The 19,286-nt window shown below is 40.5% G+C and overlaps 1 protein-coding gene, 12 non-coding genes and 2 pseudogenes across 13 annotated transcripts in view; 1 reads left to right on the top strand and 14 right to left on the bottom strand.

The window, feature by feature from the left end:
* Window positions 1-19,286, bottom strand: part of LOC137491262 (tripartite motif-containing protein 16-like) — a 496,597-nt gene that overhangs the window by 131,783 nt on the left and 345,528 nt on the right. The gene's annotated exons all lie outside the window — the stretch shown is intronic.
* LOC137494763 (U6 spliceosomal RNA) lies at window positions 279-385 on the bottom strand. Its single transcript, XR_011014709.1, has one exon. It is a non-coding gene; the product is annotated as a U6 spliceosomal RNA (small nuclear RNA).
* Window positions 3,192-3,265, bottom strand: LOC137495117 (U6 spliceosomal RNA; annotated as a pseudogene).
* Window positions 3,684-3,790, bottom strand: LOC137494594 (U6 spliceosomal RNA). Its single transcript, XR_011014540.1, has one exon. It is a non-coding gene; the product is annotated as a U6 spliceosomal RNA (small nuclear RNA).
* On the bottom strand, window positions 4,214-4,317 carry LOC137495076 (U6 spliceosomal RNA). Its single transcript, XR_011015021.1, has one exon. It is a non-coding gene; the product is annotated as a U6 spliceosomal RNA (small nuclear RNA).
* On the bottom strand, window positions 4,740-4,846 carry LOC137494909 (U6 spliceosomal RNA). Its single transcript, XR_011014853.1, has one exon. It is a non-coding gene; the product is annotated as a U6 spliceosomal RNA (small nuclear RNA).
* LOC137494779 (U6 spliceosomal RNA) lies at window positions 5,265-5,371 on the bottom strand. Its single transcript, XR_011014725.1, has one exon. It is a non-coding gene; the product is annotated as a U6 spliceosomal RNA (small nuclear RNA).
* Window positions 5,795-5,901, bottom strand: LOC137494764 (U6 spliceosomal RNA). The gene has a single exon (XR_011014710.1). It is a non-coding gene; the product is annotated as a U6 spliceosomal RNA (small nuclear RNA).
* On the bottom strand, window positions 6,324-6,430 carry LOC137494928 (U6 spliceosomal RNA). Its single transcript, XR_011014872.1, has one exon. It is a non-coding gene; the product is annotated as a U6 spliceosomal RNA (small nuclear RNA).
* LOC137494765 (U6 spliceosomal RNA) lies at window positions 6,849-6,955 on the bottom strand. The gene has a single exon (XR_011014711.1). It is a non-coding gene; the product is annotated as a U6 spliceosomal RNA (small nuclear RNA).
* LOC137494780 (U6 spliceosomal RNA) lies at window positions 7,374-7,480 on the bottom strand. The gene has a single exon (XR_011014726.1). It is a non-coding gene; the product is annotated as a U6 spliceosomal RNA (small nuclear RNA).
* LOC137494969 (U6 spliceosomal RNA) lies at window positions 7,904-8,010 on the bottom strand. Its single transcript, XR_011014913.1, has one exon. It is a non-coding gene; the product is annotated as a U6 spliceosomal RNA (small nuclear RNA).
* LOC137494766 (U6 spliceosomal RNA) lies at window positions 8,433-8,539 on the bottom strand. Its single transcript, XR_011014712.1, has one exon. It is a non-coding gene; the product is annotated as a U6 spliceosomal RNA (small nuclear RNA).
* LOC137495118 (U6 spliceosomal RNA) lies at window positions 11,364-11,437 on the bottom strand (annotated as a pseudogene).
* Window positions 19,050-19,213, top strand: LOC137494287 (U1 spliceosomal RNA). Its single transcript, XR_011014247.2, has one exon. It is a non-coding gene; the product is annotated as a U1 spliceosomal RNA (small nuclear RNA).

Raw genomic sequence — 19,286 nt, 5'->3', positions numbered from 1 at the left:
ATGCAGTAGGTCACCAAGTTTATGGACAGGGGGAAATTAGAGTGTCAGGATAGCCTATGGCAAAGTCCCAGTAAAGCAAGGGCTTTGGAAGTGCATTGGTTGCACAACAAAGCAAACGATCAAAGCATCCCACATTCGTTTTCACCATGCATGTAGACTTTCCAGTTGACCCAGCAGCACCTCCCACGATTTGCTAAACCCATCCTCATGCACCATTTGGAATCGTGAAAAGCATTTTGTCTTTTTTCATTTCTGTACTTTTACCCACGCACTAAAACAGCAATATGGAGCGCTTCACGGATTTGCGTGTCATCCTTTCGCAGGGGCCATGCTAATCTTCTCTGTATCGATCCAATTTTAGTATATGTGCCACCGTAGCGAGCACAGATCAGCAGTCAGGCTCAGGGCATATGTACACCTCGAGTCCCAGCAATGTTCCTTCAAGGTGGTGGGACCCGAAGAGCCATGTTCCCACTTGTATGCCGTGCACTACAGAGCTTTGGTCCTGTCAGTGCTAGGCACACTGATTGATGCAGTAGGTCACCAAGTTTATGGACAGGGGGAAATTAGAGTGTCAGGATAGCCTATGGCAAAGTCCCAGTAAAGCAAGGGCTTTGGAAGTGCATTAGCACAACAAAACAAACGATCAAAGCATCCCACATTCGTTTTCACCATGCATGTAGACTTTCCAGTTGACCCAGCAGCACCTCCCACGAGTTCCTAAACCCATCCTCATGCACCATTTGGAATCGTGAAAAGCCTTTTGTCTTTTTGCATTTCTGTACTTTTACCCACGCACTAAAACAGCAATATGGAGCGCTTCACGGATTTGCGTGTCATCCTTGCGCCTCTTGCGGGAGAATCTTCGGTTCCCTTCCCGTTCCACAGTTCCACTTTCCCTTCTTCCTGATTGGCCCGACGTCTGGCTCGGGATTGGTCGACGCAAAGTTCCACAAAGCGTGCTTCCGAATTTGGTCATGTCATGTAGCGTGCCGTTGGCTCTTTGAGAAAGTTCCACTGAACGTGCGCTCCGATTGGCCGCTGGGCGGGACCTCCAGGAAGCGCGATTTATAAAGCGGTGCAGTGGATAGAGGAAGTTAAAAAGGAGACAAAACAGACTATAAAGACGACCACTTTTGTTGTAAATGTTTATTTTGCTTTACAAAAAATAGATATATACATGTATATGTTTTAGGGCTTTATGATAGCATAGAAAATCGCGATTATTTCTAAAATAACATTTTCCTAGACAAATGATTTTTTTTCTGTTATTAAATCATTTACTTAATAATATTAAGGGGTTGAAAAATATTGTTTAGATGCAATTAACTCTAATTCTAAAAATTATAAGTCTAAAAACACTGTCAAGGTGCAAACATTTAGTCTTTAAAACAATTAAGCAAGATAAATGTTTATTTTGTATAAAACAAATAGATATATACATGTATAAGTTTTAGGGCTTTATGATAGCATAGAAAATGCTATTATTTCTAAGATAACATTTCCCTACAAAAATGCATTTTTTTATCTGTGTTATTAAATCATTTACTTAATAATATTAAACAGTTAAAACATATTGTTCAGATGCAAATAACTAATTCTAAAAATTAAGTCTAAGTCTAAAAACACTGTAAAGGTGCAAACATTTAGTCTTTAAAACAAATAGGCAAGATATTCTGACTCTGATTGGCTGTTGTCATTTTCTTTTTTCTTCTTAACTTCTGCTATTAGTGTTTATTTACAGCTCTGGGTTAAGCTTTGAGCTGCTCTAGCAAATAGCCGAGCAGCAACTACTGGGAAGGTAGTTTATAAAATAATAATTTATCATATGTTTGTGATTATTTTTTTTTTAAAATATTGCATAAACTGTTGTGATAATAAAATAATTTTACGCTATATTGTACTGCCCTAATATGTTAAAAGTATAAATGGTTATATATTTTGTGTAAATAAACATTTTATTTCTAATCTCTGTGTACATTTCAGCTTTTTTTTTAAAAGATATTTGTTCAGTAGCTACAGTGTCCCAAGAGTGAGTTATCTGTTGTGACTCGAATAACTTTACACAATATTTATATTACACTTTTCATAATTTTTTTCTATTCATTTATTGCAAACAAGAGTTGAAAGATAAAATAAAACTTCCAAAAGTACACTGCGTACACATATTCATGTGGTTGCTTTAATGTTATCATTGTGTAATTTAAAGGATGGTAATATTAGGGTTCTGTTTATTATTCATAAACAAGTTATAAACTGTAGTTTAGCTAACAGTTAAAATAAAAATGGTATAAAATTATATTGTAAATTAAACTCGAGTAAATGTTCAATGTAAATGCAGTAACACCTAAAAATAATATGTGTATATGTAAATATAACTGTAAACATTGATGTAAATGAAATATTTTAAAATATATTTAATTGAATTTTTAAATAATTTATTAAACTTTAAAAAATTGACAAACCTATTTAAATATTAATGCCTGAAATTTAAATTTGAAAGTATTTTAATATAATATTTCTTATATCCTACAACCTAATATTTTAGGTACTATATTTAGTTTAATCAGTTGTTTAAATATTTTATTATGTGTTATTTAATATTAATAAATAAGTTACCTGAACATTACGGTCAATATAATTGACAAAATTCTAAAACATTTAAAAGTCAATATTTCAGTATGTTTATTATTAAACTATTAAAATATTTTATTTCTTAAAAGGTGTAAAATATAAGTCCTGATTATAAAAACATTTTATCTAACTGACATGCAATTCAAAAAAGCTATATTTAGTTATGTTGCAAATAAACATAGAATTATATTTGAATATAATGTAATACATTTATTAAAAAATCATACTTATTATTATATGTTACTCAATTCATTTAAAATGGATTTTCTTTTTTAAATTATGTAATATATGATATACAATGAGAGCAGTCTACAGCACATGGCTAATTAATATGCACCTGTCATACCCCAGAAAGCACATGGCTAATTATGCCAGTTCCCGCCTTTGATTTTTTACCATATTGGGTAATTTGTTTAATTTCAACAAGCATGAGCACCCTTCAAGGCTACAGGTGACCCCAATGGGGTTCAGGGGTCACTACCCTGCAGTCTAAGGCCATGTGACGTCGAGAGGACTGCTGGGGGCCACAGGGTGGGGACAGAGAAGATCCATCAGGTTCCTTTTCGCAGGGGCCATGCTAATCTTCTCTGTATCGATCCAATTTTAGTATATGTGCCACCGTAGCGAGCACAGACCAGTGGTCAGGCTCAGGGCATATGTACGCCTCGAGTCCCAGCAATGTTCCTCCAGGGTGGTGGGAACCGGAGAGCCATGTTCCCACTTGTATGCCGTGCACTACAGAGCTTTGGCCCTGTCAGTGCTAGGCACACTGATTGATGCAGTAGGTCACCAAGTTTATGGCTGGGGGGAAATTAGAGTGTCAGGATAGCCTATGGCAATCCCACTAAAGCAAGGGCTTTGGAAGTGCATTAGCACAACAAAACAAATGATCAAAGCATCCCACATTCGTTGTCACCATGTATGTAGACTTTCCAGTTGACCCAGCAGCACCTCCCACGATTTGCTAAACCCATCGTCATGCACCATTTGGAAACGTGAAAAGCCTTTTGTCTTTTTTCATTTCTGTACTTTTACCCACGCACTAAAAAAGCAATATGGAGCGCTTCACGGATTTGCGTGTCATCCTTTCGCAGGGGCCATGCTAATCTTCTCTGTATCGATCCAATTTTAGTATATGTGCCACCGTAGCGAGCACAGATCAGCAGTCAGGCTCAGGGCATATGTACGCCTCGAGTCCCAGCAATGTTCCTCCAAGGTGGTGGGACCTGGAGAGCCATGTTCCCACTTGTATGCCGTGCACTACAGAGCTTTGGCCCTGTCAGTGCTAGGCACACTGATTGATGCAGTAGGTCACCAAGTTTATGGACAGGGGGAAATTAGAGTGTCAGGATAGCCTATGGCAAAGTCCCAGTAAAGCAAGGGCTTTGGAAGTGCATTGGTTGCACAACAAAACAAATGATCAAAGCATCCCACATTCGTTTTCACCATGCATGTAGACTTTCCAGTTGACCCAGCAGCACCTCCCACGATTTGCTAAACCCATCCTCATGCAACATTTGGAATCGTGAAAAGCCTTTTGTCTTTTATCATTTCTGTACTTTTACCCACGCACTAAAACAGCAATATGGAGCGCTTCACGGATTTGCGTGTCATCCTTTCGCAGGGGCCATGCTAATCTCTGTATCGATCCAATTTTAGTATATGTGCCACCGTAGCGAGCACGGACGAGTGGACAGGCTCAGGGCATATGTACGCCTCGAGTCCCAGCAATGTTCCTCCAAGGTGGTGGGACCTGGAGAGCCATGTTCCCACTTGTATGCCGTGCACTACAGAGCTTTGGCCCTGTCAGTGCTAGGCACACTGATTGATGCAGTAGGTCACCAAGTTTATGGACAGGGGGAAATTAGAGTGTCGGGATAGCCTATGGCAAAGTCCCAGTAAAGCAAGGGCTTTGGAAGTGCATTGGTTGCACAACAAAGCAAACGATCAAAGCATCCCACATTCGTTTTCACCATGCATGTAGACTTTCCAGTTGACCCAGCAGCACCTCCCACGATTTGCTAAACCCATCCTCATGCACCATTTGGAATCGTGAAAAGCCTTTTGTCTTTTTCATTTCTGTACTTTTACCCACGCACTAAAACAGCAATATGGAGCGCTTCACGGATTTGCGTATCATCCTTTCGCAGGGGCCATGCTAATCTTCTCTGTATCGATCCAATTTTAGTATATGTGCCACCGTAGCGAGCACAGACCAGTGGTCAGGCTCAGGGCATATGTACGCCTCGAGTCCCAGCAATGTTCCTTCAAGGTGGTGGGACCCGAAGAGCCATGTTCCCACTTATATACCGTGCACTACAGAGCTTTGGCCCTGTCAGTGTTAGGCACACTGATTGATGCAGTAGGTCACCAAGTTTATGGACGGGGGGAAATTAGAGTGTCACGATAGCCTATGGCAATCCCACTAAAGCAAGGGCTTTGGAAGTGCATTAGCACAACAAAACAAATGATCAAAGCATCCCACATTCGTTTTCACCATGCATGTAGACTTTCCAGTTGACCCAGCAGCACCTCCCACGATTTGCTAAACACATCCTCATGCACCATTTGGAAACGTGAAAAGCCTTTTGTTTTTTTTCATTTCTATACTTTTACCCACACACTAAAAAAGCAATATGGAGCGCTTCACAGATTTGCGTGTCATCCTTTCGCAGGGGCCATGCTAATCTTCTCTGTATCGATCCAATTTTAGTATATGTGCCACCGTAGCGAGCACAGATCAGCAGTCAGGCTCAGGGCATATGTACGCCTCGAGTCCCAGCAATGTTCCTCCAAGGTGGTGGGACCTGGAGAGCCATGTTCCCACTTGTATGCCGTGCACTACAGAGCTTTGGCCCTGTCAGTGCTAGGCACACTGATTGATGCAGTAGGTCACCAAGTTTATGGACAGGGGGAAATTAGAGTGTCAGGATAGCCTATGGCAAAGTCCCAGTAAAGCAAGGGCTTTGGAAGTGCATTGGTTGCACAACAAAACAAATGATCAAAGCATCCCACATTCGTTTTCACCATGCATGTAGACTTTCCAGTTGACCCAGCAGCACCTCCCACGATTTGCTAAACCCATCCTCATGCAACATTTGGAATCGTAAAAAGCCTTTTGTCTTTTTGCATTTCTGTACTTTTACCCACGCACTAAAACAGCAATATGGAGCGCTTCACGGATTTGCGTGTCATCCTTTCGCAGGGGCCATGCTAATCTTCTCTGTATCGATCCAATTTTAGTATATGTGCCACCGTAGCGAGCACAGATCAGCAGTCAGGCTTAGGGCATATGTACGCCTCGAGTCCCAGCAATGTTCCTCCAAGGTGGTGGGACCTGGAGAGCCATGTTCCCACTTGTATGCCGTGCACTACAGAGCTTTGGCCCTGTCAGTGCTAGGCACACTGATTGATGCAGTAGGTCACCAAGTTTATGGACAGGGGGAAATTAGAGTGTCAGGATAGCCTATGGCAAAGTCCCAGTAAAGCAAGGGCTTTGGAAGTGCATTGGTTGCACAACAAAGCAAACGATCAAAGCATCCCACATTCGTTTTCACCATGCATGTAGACTTTCCAGTTGACCCAGCAGCACCTCCCACGATTTGCTAAACCCATCCTCATGCACCATTTGGAATCGTGAAAAGCCTTTTGTCTTTTTCATTTCTGTACTTTTACGCACGCACTAAAACAGCTATATGGAGCGCTTCACGGATTTGCGTGTCATCCTTTCGCAGGGGCCATGCTAATCTTCTCTGTATCGATCCAATTTTAGTATATGTGCCACCGTAGCGAGCACAGACCAGTGGTCAGGCTCAGGGCATATGTACGCCTCGAGTCCCAGCAATGTTCCTCCAGGGTGGTGGGAACCGGAGAGCCATGTTCCCACTTGTATGCCGTGCACTACAGAGCTTTGGCCCTGTCAGTGCTAGGCACACTGATTGATGCAGTAGGTCACCAAGTTTATGGACGGGGGGAAATTAGAGTGTCAGGATAGCCTATGGCAATCCCACTAAAGCAAGGGCTTTGGAAGTGCATTAGCACAACAAAACAAATGATCAAAGCATCCCACATTCGTTGTCACCATGCATGTAGACTTTCCAGTTGACCCAGCAGCACCTCCCACGATTTGCTAAACCCATCGTCATGCACCATTTGGAAACGTGAAAAGCCTTTTGTCTTTTTGCATTTCTGTACTTTTACCCACGCACTAAAACAGCAATATGGAGCGCTTCACGGATTTGCGTGTCATCCTTTCGCAGGGGCCATGCTAATCTTCTCTGTATCGATCCAATTTTAGTATATGTGCCACCGTAGCGAGCACAGACCAGTGGTCAGGCTCAGGGCATATGTACGCCTCGAGTCCCAGCAATGTTCCTTCAAGGTGGTGGGACCCGAAGAGCCATGTTCCCACTTATATACCGTGCACTACAGAGCTTTGGCCCTGTCAGTGTTAGGCACACTGATTGATGCAGTAGGTCACCAAGTTTATGGACGGGGGGAAATTAGAGTGTCACGATAGCCTATGGCAATCCCACTAAAGCAAGGGCTTTGGAAGTGCATTAGCACAACAAAACAAATGATCAAAGCATCCCACATTCGTTTTCACCATGCATGTAGACTTTCCAGTTGACCCAGCAGCACCTCCCACGATTTGCTAAACACATCCTCATGCACCATTTGGAAACGTGAAAAGCCTTTTGTCTTTTTTCATTTCTATACTTTTACCCACACACTAAAAAAGCAATATGGAGCGCTTCACAGATTTGCGTGTCATCCTTTCGCAGGGGCCATGCTAATCTTCTCTGTATCGATCCAATTTTAGTATATGTGCCACCGTAGCGAGCACAGATCAGCAGTCAGGCTCAGGGCATATGTACGCCTCGAGTCCCAGCAATGTTCCTCCAAGGTGGTGGGACCTGGAGAGCCATGTTCCCACTTGTATGCCGTGCACTACAGAGCTTTGGCCCTGTCAGTGCTAGGCACACTGATTGATGCAGTAGGTCACCAAGTTTATGGACAGGGGGAAATTAGAGTGTCAGGATAGCCTATGGCAAAGTCCCAGTAAAGCAAGGGCTTTGGAAGTGCATTGGTTGCACAACAAAACAAATGATCAAAGCATCCCACATTCGTTTTCACCATGCATGTAGACTTTCCAGTTGACCCAGCAGCACCTCCCACGATTTGCTAAACCCATCCTCATGCAACATTTGGAATCGTAAAAAGCCTTTTGTCTTTTTGCATTTCTGTACTTTTACCCACGCACTAAAACAGCAATATGGAGCGCTTCACGGATTTGCGTGTCATTCTTTCGCAGGGGCCATGCTAATCTTCTCTGTATCGATCCAATTTTAGTATATGTGCCACCGTAGCGAGCACGGACGAGTGGACAGGCTCAGGGCATATGTACGCCTCGAGTCCCAGCAATGTTCCTCCAAGGTGGTGGGACCTGGAGAGAAATGTTCCCACTTGTATGCCGTGCACTACAGAGCTTTGGCCCTGTCAGTGCTAGGCACACTGATTGATGCAGTAGGTCACCAAGTTTATGGACAGGGGGAAATTAGAGTGTCAGGATAGCCTATGGCAAAGTCCCAGTAAAGCAAGGGCTTTGGAAGTGCATTGGTTGCACAACAAAGCAAACGATCAAAGCATCCCACATTCGTTTTCACCATGCATGTAGACTTTCCAGTTGACCCAGCAGCACCTCCCACGATTTGCTAAACCCATCCTCATGCACCATTTGGAATCGTGAAAAGCCTTTTGTCTTTTTCATTTCTGTACTTTTACGCACGCACTAAAACAGCAATATGGAGCGCTTCACGGATTTGCGTGTCATCCTTTCGCAGGGGCCATGCTAATCTTCTCTGTATCGATCCAATTTTAGTATATGTGCCACCGTAGCGAGCACAGACCAGCGGTCAGGCTCAGGGCATATGTACGCCTCGAGTCCCAGCAATGTTCCTTCAAGGTGGTGGGACCCGAAGAGCCATGTTCCCACTTATATACCGTGCACTACAGAGCTTTGGCCCTGTCAGTGCTAGGCACACTGATTGATGCAGTAGGTCACCAAGTTTATGGACAGGGGGAAATTAGAGTGTCAGGATAGCCTATGGCAAAGTCCCACTAAAGCAAGGGCTTTGGAAGTGCATTAGCACAACAAAACAAACGATCAGAGCATCCCACATTCGTTTTCACCATGCATGTAGACTTTCCAGTTGACCCAGCAGCACCTCCCACGATTTGCTAAACTCATCCTCATGCACCATTTGGAATCGTGAAAAGCCTTTTGTCTTTTTGCATTTCTGTACTTTTACCCACGCACTAAAACAGCAATATGGAGCACTTCACGGATTTGCGTGTCATCCTTTCGCCTCTTGCGGGAGAATCTTCGGTTCCCTTCCTGTTCCACAGTTCCACTTTCCCTTCTTCCTGATTGGCCCGAAGTCTGGCTCGGTATTGGTCGGCGCAAAGTTCCACAAAGCGTGCTTCCGAATTTGGTCATGTCATGTAGCGTGCCGTTGGCTCTTTTGAGAAAGTTCCACTGAACGTGCGCTCCGATTGGCCGCTGGGCGGGACCTCCAGGAAGCGCGATTTATAAAGCGGTGCAGTGGAAAGAGGAAGTTAAAAAAGGAGACAAAATAGACTATAAAGACGACATGCGTTGTTGTAAATGTTTATTTTGTTTGACAAAAAATAGATATATACATGTATATGTTTTAGGGCTTTATGATAGCATAGAAAAACGCGATTATTTCTAAAATAACATTTCCCTAGAAAAATGCATTTTTTTCTGTGTTATTAAATCATTTACTTAATAATATTAAGTGGTTAAAAGATATTGTTCAGATGCAATTAACTCTAATTCTAAAAATTATAAGTCTAAAAACACTGTCAAGGTGCAAACATTTAGTCTTTAAAACAACTAAGCAAAATAAATGTTTATTTTGTATAAAACAAATATAAATATACATGTACAAGTTGTAGGGCTTTATGATAGCATAGAAAATGCTATTATTTCTAAAATAACATTTCCCTACAAAAATGCATTGTTTTATCTGTGTTATTAAATCATTTACTTAATAATATTAAACAGTTAAAAGATATTGTTCAGATGCAAATAACTAATTTTAAAAATTAAGTCTAAGTCTAAAAACACTGTAAAGGTGCAAACATTTAGTCTTTAAAACAAATAGGCAAGATATTTTGACTCTTATTGGCTGTTGTCATTTTCTTTTTTTTCTTCTTAACTTCTGCTATTAGTGTTTATTTTCAGCTCTGGGTTATGCTTTGAGCTGCTCTAGCAAATAGCCGAGCAGCAACTACTGGGAAGGTAGTTTATAAAATAATAATTTATCATATGTTTGTGATTTTTTTTTTTTTTAAATATTGCATAAACTGTTGTGATAATAAAATAATTTTATGCTATATTGTACTGCCCTAATATGTTAAAAGTATAAATACTTAGTTATTTTGTGTAAATAAACATTTTTCTATTTTATTTCTAATCTCTGTGTACATTTCAGCTTTTTTTTTTAAAGATATTTGTTCAGTAGCTACAGTGTCCCAAGAGTGAGTTATCTGTTGTGACTCGAATAACTTTACACAATATTTATATTACACTTTTCATAATTGTTTTCTATTCATTTATTGCAAACAAGAGTTGAAGGATAAAATTAAACTTCCAAAAATACACTGCGTACACATATTCATGTGGTTGCTTTAATGTTATCATTGTGTAATTTAAAGTATGGTAATATTAGGGTTCTGTATATTATTCATAAACAAGTTATAAACTCTAGTTTAGCTAACAGTAAAAATAAAATGGTATAAAATTATATTGTAAATTAAACTTAAGTAAATGTTCAATGTAAATGCAGTAACACCTAAAAATAATATGTGTATATGTAAATATAACTGTAAACATTGATGTAAATGAAATATTTTAAAATATATTTAATTGAATTTTTAAGTAATTTATTAAACTTTAAAAAAATGACAAACCTATTTAAATATCAATGCCTGAAATTTAAATTTGAAAGTATTTTAATGTAATATTTCTTATATCCTACAACCTAATATTTTAGGTACTATATTTAGTTTAATCAGTTGTTTAAATATTTTATTATGTGTTATTTAATATTAATAAATAAGTTACCTGAACATTACGGTCAATATAATTGACAAAATTCTAAAACATTTAAAAGTCAATATTTCAGTATGTTTATTATTGAACTATTAAAAAATATTATATTTCTTAAAAGGTGTGAAATATAAGTCCTAATTATAAAAACATTTTATCTAACTCACATGCAATTCAAATAAAGCTATATTTAGTTATGTTGCAAATAAACATACAATTATATTTGAATATAATGTAATACATTTATTAAAAAATAATACTTATTATTATTATGTTACTCAATTCATTTAAAATGGATTTTCTTTTTCAAATTATGTAATATATGATATACAATGAGAGCAGTCTACAGCACATGGCTAATTAATATGCACCTGTCATACCCCAGAAAGCACATGGCTAATTATGCCAGTTCCCGCCTTTGATTTTTTTACCATATTGGGTAATTTCATTAATTTCAGCAAGCATGAGCACCTGTCGAGGTCTCAGGTGACCCCAGTGGGGTTCAGGGGTCACTACCTTGCAGTCTAAGGCCATGTGACGTCGAGAGGACTGCTGGGGGCCACAGGGTGGGGACAGAGAAGATCCATCAGGTTCCTTTTCGCAGGGGCCATGCTAATCTTCTCTGTATCGATCCAATTTTAGTATATGTGCCACCGTAGCGAGCACAGACCAGTGGTCAGGCTCAGGGCATATGTACGCCTCGAGTCCCAGCAATGTTCCTTCAAGGTGGTGGGACCCGAAGAGCCATGTTCCCACTTATATACCGTGCACTACAGAGCTTTGGCCCTGTCAGTGCTAGGCACACTGATTGATGCAGTAGGTCACCAAGTTTATGGACAGGGGGAAATTAGAGTGTCAGGATAGCCTATGGCAAAGTCCCACTAAAGCAAGGGCTTTGGAAGTGCATTAGCACAACAAAACAAACGATCAGAGCATCCCACATTCGTTTTCACCATGCATGTAGACTTTCCAGTTGACCCAGCAGCACCTCCCACGATTTGCTAAACTCATCCTCATGCACCATTTGGAATCGTGAAAAGCCTTTTGTCTTTTTGCATTTCTGTACTTTTACCCACGCACTAAAACAGCAATATGGAGCACTTCACGGATTTGCGTGTCATCCTTTCGCCTCTTGCGGGAGAATCTTCGGTTCCCTTCCTGTTCCACAGTTCCACTTTCCCTTCTTCCTGATTGGCCCGAAGTCTGGCTCGGTATTGGTCGGCGCAAAGTTCCACAAAGCGTGCTTCCGAATTTGGTCATGTCATGTAGCGTGCCGTTGGCTCTTTGAGAAAGTTCCACTGAACGTGCGCTCCGATTGGCCGCTGGGCGGGACCTCCAGGAAGCGAGATTTATAAAGCGGTGCAGTAGATAGAGGAAGTTAAAAAAGGAGACAAAATAGACTATAAAGACGACAAGCTTTGTTGTAAATGTTTTATTTTGTTTGACAAAAAAATAGATATATACATGTATATGTTTTAGGGCTTTATGATAGCATAGAAAAACGCGATTATATCTAAAATAACATTTCCCTAGAAAAATGCATTTTTTTTCTCTGTTATCAAATCATTTACTTAATAATATTAAGTGGTTAAAAGATATTGTTCAGATGCAATTAACTCTAATTCTAAAAATGATAAGTCTAAAAACACTGTCAAGGTGCAAACATTTAGTCTTTAAAACAACTAAGCAAGATAAATGTTTATTTTGTATAAAACAAATATAAATATACATGTACAAGTTGTAGGGCTTTATGATAGCATAGAAAATGCTATTATTTCTAAGATAACATTTCCCTACAAAAATGCATTTTTTAACTGTGTTATTAAATCTTTTACTTAAAAAAATTAAACAGTTAAAAGATATTGTTCAGATGCAAATAACTAATTCTACAAATTAAGTCTATGTCTAAAAACACTGTAAAGGTGCAAACATCATTTTTTTTTAAAACAAATAAGCAAGATATTCTGACTCTGATTGGCTGTTTTCATTTTCTTTTTTCTTCTTAACTTCTGCTATTAGTGTTTATTTTCAGCTCTGCGTTAAGCTTTGAGCTGCTCTAGCAAATAGCCGAGCAGCAACTACTGGGAAGGTAGTTTATAAAATAATAATTTATCATACGTTTGTGATTTTTTAAAAATATTGCGTAAACTGTTGTGATTAATAAAATAATTTTACGCTATATTGCACTGCCCTAATATGTTAAGTATGTTAAGTAATAAATACTTATATATTTTGTGTAAATAAACATTTTTTTTATTTTATTTCTAATCTCTGTGTACATTTCAGCTTTTTTTTAAAGATATTTGTTTAGTAGCTACAGTGTCCCAAGAGTGGGTTATCTGTTGTGACTTGAATAACTTTACACAATATTTATATTACACTTTACATCATTTTTTTCTATTCATTTATTGCAAACAAGAGTTGAAGGATAAAATTAAACTTCCAAAAATACACTGCGTACACATATTCATGTGGTTGCTTTAATGTTATCATTGTGTAATTTAAAGGATGGTAATATTAGGGTTCTGTATATTATTCATAAACAAGTTATAAACTGTAGTTTAGCTAACAGTTAAAATAAAATGGTATAAAATTATATTGTAAATTAAATTTAAGTAAATGTTCAATGTAAATGCAGTAACACCTAAAAATATGTGTATATGTAAATATAACTGTAAACATTGATGTAAATGAAATATTTTAAAATATATTTAATTGAATTTTTAAATAATTTATTAAACTTTAAAAAAATGACAAACCTATTTAAATATCAATGCCTGAAATTTAAATTTGAAAGTATTTTAATGTAATATTTCTTATATCCTACAACCTAATATTTTAGGTACTATATTTAGTTTAATCAGTTGTTTAAATATTTTATTATGTGTTATTTAATATTAATAAATAAGTTACCTGAACATTGCGGTCAATATAATTGACAAAATTCTAAAACATTTAAAAGTCAATATTTCAGTATGTTTATTATTGAACTTTTAAAATATTTTATTTCTTAAAAGGTGTGAAATATAAGTCCCAATCATAAAAACATTTTATCTAACTGACATGCAATTCAAAAAAGCTATATTTAGTTATGTTGCAAATAAACATACAATTATATTTGAATATAATGTAATACATTTATTAAAATATAATACTTATTATTATATGTTACCCAATTCATTTAAAATGGATTTTCTTTTTCAAATTATGTAATAAATGATATACAATGAGAGCAATCTACAGCACATGGCTAATTAATATGCACCTGTCATACCCCAGAAAGCACATGGCTAATTATGCCAGTTCCCGCCTTTGATTTTTTACCATATTGGGTAATTTGTTTAATTTCAACAAGCATGAGCACCCTTCAAAGCCACAGGTGACACCAATGGGGTTCAGGGGTCACTACTCTGCAGTCTAAGGCCATGTGACGTCGAGAGGGCTGCTGAGGGCCACAGGGTGGGGACAGAGAAGATCCATCAGGTTCCTCCATTCTGTCTCCTCCTCAATCTGCTCTGTTTTACTTTTCATCATTTGTTTAATACTTTCTTTTAACTTTGCCATAAATGTATTAAATTCAACACATTTTAAAAACAAATGCATAATACCTTCATTTTCCAGTCCACATATTTTGCATAATGCATTCTCACTGCTTCCAATTTGTGCCAGTTTTGTTTCAGTGAAAATAACATTATGTCGGATGAAATAATCCAACGTTTCAATTTTTGCGTCTAAATATTTCCATTTTAAATTCTTCCAGATTCCCTCTTCGTCTATTTCCACAAATATTTTTTTTCCAAAATTGTTCTGAAACTGGTCTTTTATGCACTTTGTTTCTGAAACAAATGTAGAAATTTTTGAGAACACATTCTTGAAAATCTTTCTCATTTTCCTTTAAAAACATTTTCACATTATTCCTTCATTCGAATCTATGATTTCAAAACTTTCTGGATCCACACCTACAAATGTTGCCATAATTTATCGTCCACCCAAACTAAATAATGAATTTCTAAATGACTTTGCTGCTTTTTAACACATATTACCACCCTCTCACCTAATATTATAGTTTTAGGAGATTTTAATATTTATGTGGATAATTTTAATAACTCCCTTACAAGAGATTTTATATCCTGTCTTGAGAGCTTTGGACTTCAACAGCATGTCAATGTTCCCACACACTCTAAAGGACACACCCTCAACCTCATCTGCTGCTCTGGTGTTTCACCCATTGACCTCTCTGCTGAGGAACTCCCTATAACGGATAATTTTCTCCTCTGATTTAATTTTGCACTCTCTCTTTCTTCCACCAAATCTCTCCGTACTATTTCCTTCCGTAACATAAAACATATTAATTTAGAATCCTTTTTTTGCTAGTATTAACTCTCTTCCTGAAATTACTAACCTTTCATCACCAAATGATTTAGTTTCTCATTACAACACTGGACTTCACTATAAGTCTCTGTAATAAAGTTCACGGCCCTTTGGCCGCCTGGAAGAAGGAGGCGGAGAACCGACGTAGTTTAAAAATATTTATTAATAACAGGGACGGCAGCTCCTCACGGAGACAATGGGGGGTTGGCGCCACAGCCCCTGCGAGACCTATATGAGATGGGCCGAGAGAACAGGAGATGAAAAAAAGGAAAGACAGAGTAGACCAGGAAAGGGGAGAGAGGAAAAAGAAAAAAAAATTGGGGTTCGGTTCTCCAGACACGCTGCCACTCGGTCCTCCACCAGCTGAGAGATGCGACGACGTGCTGGGAGCCCTGTGGAGGAATCTATCCACCCGTCTGTCTTCTGGCGTCCGGCGGCGGTTCTCCTGGCTGGCTGGCGGCTTCTCTGGTCTCCTGCTCCGCTTCCGTGGATGGATGCAGGCTCTGGCATCATGGTGGATCGTGGCAACTCCCCCGGGTTCTGTGGGATGGCTCCCTTCAGCACTTTCCCCTTCGGTGGTGAGCCCTGCGTCTCCTGCTCCTCCCCAAGCTGGGAGACGGCAGCAGGCAGATCCTTTCCTCGCCAGCCTCAGGCCACCCCGGCACTCTGGGCAGACGAACAGGTTTCTCCCCCACTCGGGTTAACTCCCAAACACTCGCCCCTCTCTCAGGACAACGCGTCCCTCCTTCTCCCGGGCTTCGGCACCACTGTAATAAAGTTCATGCCCCTTTGGCCGCCAGAAAGAAGGAGGCGGAGAACCGACGCAGTTTTAAAATATTTATTAATAACAGGGACGGCAGTCTCCGTGTCTAAACCAAAACGGACGGACGGCAGCTCCTCACGAAGACTGCTGTCAAACTGAAAGCAAAAGTAAAATATGTCCGGGCCCGGTCCTCTCTCGGCTTCCTCTGCCATAGTTCCTCCTTTTATGGTCCAGAGCTCCTTCCGTGGGATCCGAGGCAGGTGCGCACCGCAGGTGTATCCACTTACACGGTGGCCTTACTCCGTTCCCACGGCTCTCGGCCACGCCCCCTCGCCACAGTCTCATATGGATTTTTTGAACATCTGACAGAAATAAAGTCAATCAGGTAAGCAATGAGCGTAGCTGCTGCTGCTTCTCTTCTGTTTCTGCATATTAACAGCAGGTGTTCATCATCAGTGCTCAATCATCACTTAATTAAACTCATCATCGGCTCATTAACTTTACTCTGCTGCTGAGTAAATTTTGCTCAATTTAGAGAGGGACCAAATGTTCTCTGAACTGAGTAAATTTTACTCTGATGATTTTACTGTGTACAGGTATGGATCATATGTTTTGTCCCAGCTAAGATCTTAAAATGTTCTTTACTTCTCATAGTAACAACTAATGATAATAATTGTCATGGTCACATATATTGCTGTATATGAAGGGATATTTATTTATTAGCATGATGGTTGCTATATTTTAATGAAACAACTGTTTACTATGTAAATGGAGCTATCAAACCGACACGAGCGTTGAAAATAATACATAAGCTAAACTTTTTCAGGTTTTTTGCAGCCATATATACATATAAGTAATATCACAGTATAAAAATAACCTACAACACGAAATCTCTAGGACAGGTGAACTTTCTGACGACACAGCGTCACCAGCACAGACCAAACACTGCACAAAGAATGAGATATTTCAAACATGATGTGACCTTAGCATTAATGTAACAATAAAAATAACTTACCGCACAAAATCTCTGTAATGGATGAACGTCTGACAGCGCAGCGTCAGGCACACAGACAAAATACTGCACACACAGTGAAATATTTTAAATGTGATGTGAGCAAAACATACTGTTTATCAGAACAGGATAAAAATAACCTACCGCTCTAAATCACTATGAGAGGTGTATTTGCTGACAGCGCAGCCTCATGAACAAAGACAAAATGCTGCACAAAGAGTGAAAAACTTCGAACGTGATGTAACCAGAACATATTGTGCATCAATATAACAGTATAAAAATAACTTACCACACGAAATCTCAACAACAGGTGTACTTTCTGAAGGCGCAGCCTCACGAATACTGCTCAAAAAGTGAGATATTTCAAACATGTCGTGAACAAAACATACTGTGCATCAATATAACAGTATAAAAATAACTTTCCACACAAAATCACTTTAACATACGAATTAATCTCGACAGCAGATGAACTTTCTGACCCGATAAATTGAGCATTCAGAGCAAGAGAAACTTTGGAAAATTCTCAGCGCTGATTGGCCCTGATTTTAAACTTTAGACAATGCATCCCTCCGATTAGCCCAGGGTCTAAGCAAACTGTAGACAATCGCGGCTTCTCGTTGGACGAGAGTCTACAGTCTACAGTTACCATTGCACGTTCCCTGGGCAGATGTCTGCGAACTCCCCAAATGTGGGAATCTCGACTGCATAATTTCTGGTAGTGGGGGACTGCGTTCGCGCTCTCCCCTGAGCACAGTGGTTCAAGACAGAGTTCAGGCGGTAGCGTCGGACCCGGCTGGAGCCAAGTGGTGCTCGCTGCAGAGCCATTTGAGGAGAGCTGAGCTCCAGCGAGGGGGAGCTTAAGCTTGAGCTCCACCTTTTTTGCACTTCTTCTACGAGTGATGTCACTGGGGGTAGGGTTAGGGGCGGGGTTGGTGTACGCATTAAAACAGCTTACAGGAGGAGGAGCGACAGCTCATGCTCCCCCTCGCTGGAGCTCAGCTCTCCTCAAATGGCTCTGCAGCGAGCACCCTCTCGCTGGAGCGGCGCTTCCCTCTCTTCCTCGTCCTTTGCCAAGCCTCTTTTGCTCCAGTAGAGCCGCGCGCGCCTGTGGAAGGCCTGCCCACCCGTCGCTAGAAGAGCCCGTTCTGACGCCGAAAACTACTCGAAAGGTCCCCCCTCAAAGCGGTTTGACCAGGTGAAGGAACACGCAAAGAGAGCCCCCGGTGGCTTTTGTCCGCCAAGCGAGTGTGCCCTGTGGAATGTCAGAATTTTATTTTTACCGGCCTGCCGCTGTTACTGACGGAACGAATGCAGACCGTGTGAAAGGTCATCATTTTATCTGCCATTAAGTAAGCGAACGCTTCGGCTCGGATCAGAGGTAACTTTGTTTCAAGAACTGCAATCTTTTGCAGACGTCTGTGGCGTTTTGGGCAGAGGGACGGTTCTAAACCAATCTGAACCAGAGGCAATTTCGCAGCCAGCCGTCGGTGGTTTCCCGTCCCAGGAATGTAAGGTGCTTGCAGCGGGAGGTTGTTTCGTTAGCGCTTCCGCTTCCGTCAGTGAAGTTCTTTTGCGGAACGTTTGTAGATCCCGTCGTCTTCTTCAAGCTATGTCGTTTGAGCACTGTGCTGATAGGCTGACCTAAGAAAACAGGACACAAAACATACAAGGCAAGAGTGCAAAGCACGGAGCTCTAGGCAAAGGCGGTCCGAACCGCAGCAAAGCAGGAGGTCGACATGTCCAAATAGACCAAATCAGAAACTAAGCAGAGAAAAACGGCATCTGTAGAGAAAGAAAACAGATGGAGGAAAAGAAAGAAAGAACAGGAGGATCCCCTCCCCCCATAGAGGGTCTGTTATCCCCAGATCGAGTGCGTCCGGTGGAATCCATGTGTTGGCAGCCCCAACTGATGACAAAACACAGAGCAAGCATCTGGAGGAAGCTCAAACTCTTCATGCGTTGCCACAGTTACTAGCGAGTGGTTTGCAGGCACAGGCACGTCTGCTGCAAGTACAGCGCCGTCAGGAGACAGGGGTTGCTGGCCCATTCCCCATGCTCGGTGGCTGGGCATCACCGCCCTGGAGTACGGCCGATAGAAAACGGCGGCTGCCATTTGCGCCGCCCGGCAACTCATACTTACCTGGCAGGGGAGATACCATGATCAAGAAGGTGGTTCCCCCAGGGCGAGGCTTGGCCATTGCACTCCGGCCACGCTGACCCCTGCGAATTCCCCAAATGTGGGAATCTCGACTGCATAATTTCTGGTAGTGGGGGACTGCGTTCGCGCTCTCCCCTGAGCACAGTGGTTCAAGACAGAGTTCAGGCGGTAGCGTCGGACCCGGCTGGAGCCAAGTGGTGCTCGCTGCAGA

Source organism: Danio rerio, chromosome 4, assembly GCF_049306965.1.
Source record: "Danio rerio strain Tuebingen ecotype United States chromosome 4, GRCz12tu, whole genome shotgun sequence".
NCBI classification, from domain to species: domain Eukaryota; kingdom Metazoa; phylum Chordata; class Actinopteri; order Cypriniformes; family Danionidae; genus Danio; species Danio rerio.
The sequence above is the reverse complement of the archived record's forward strand: the minus strand, read 5'-3'. Positions and strand labels throughout refer to the sequence as shown.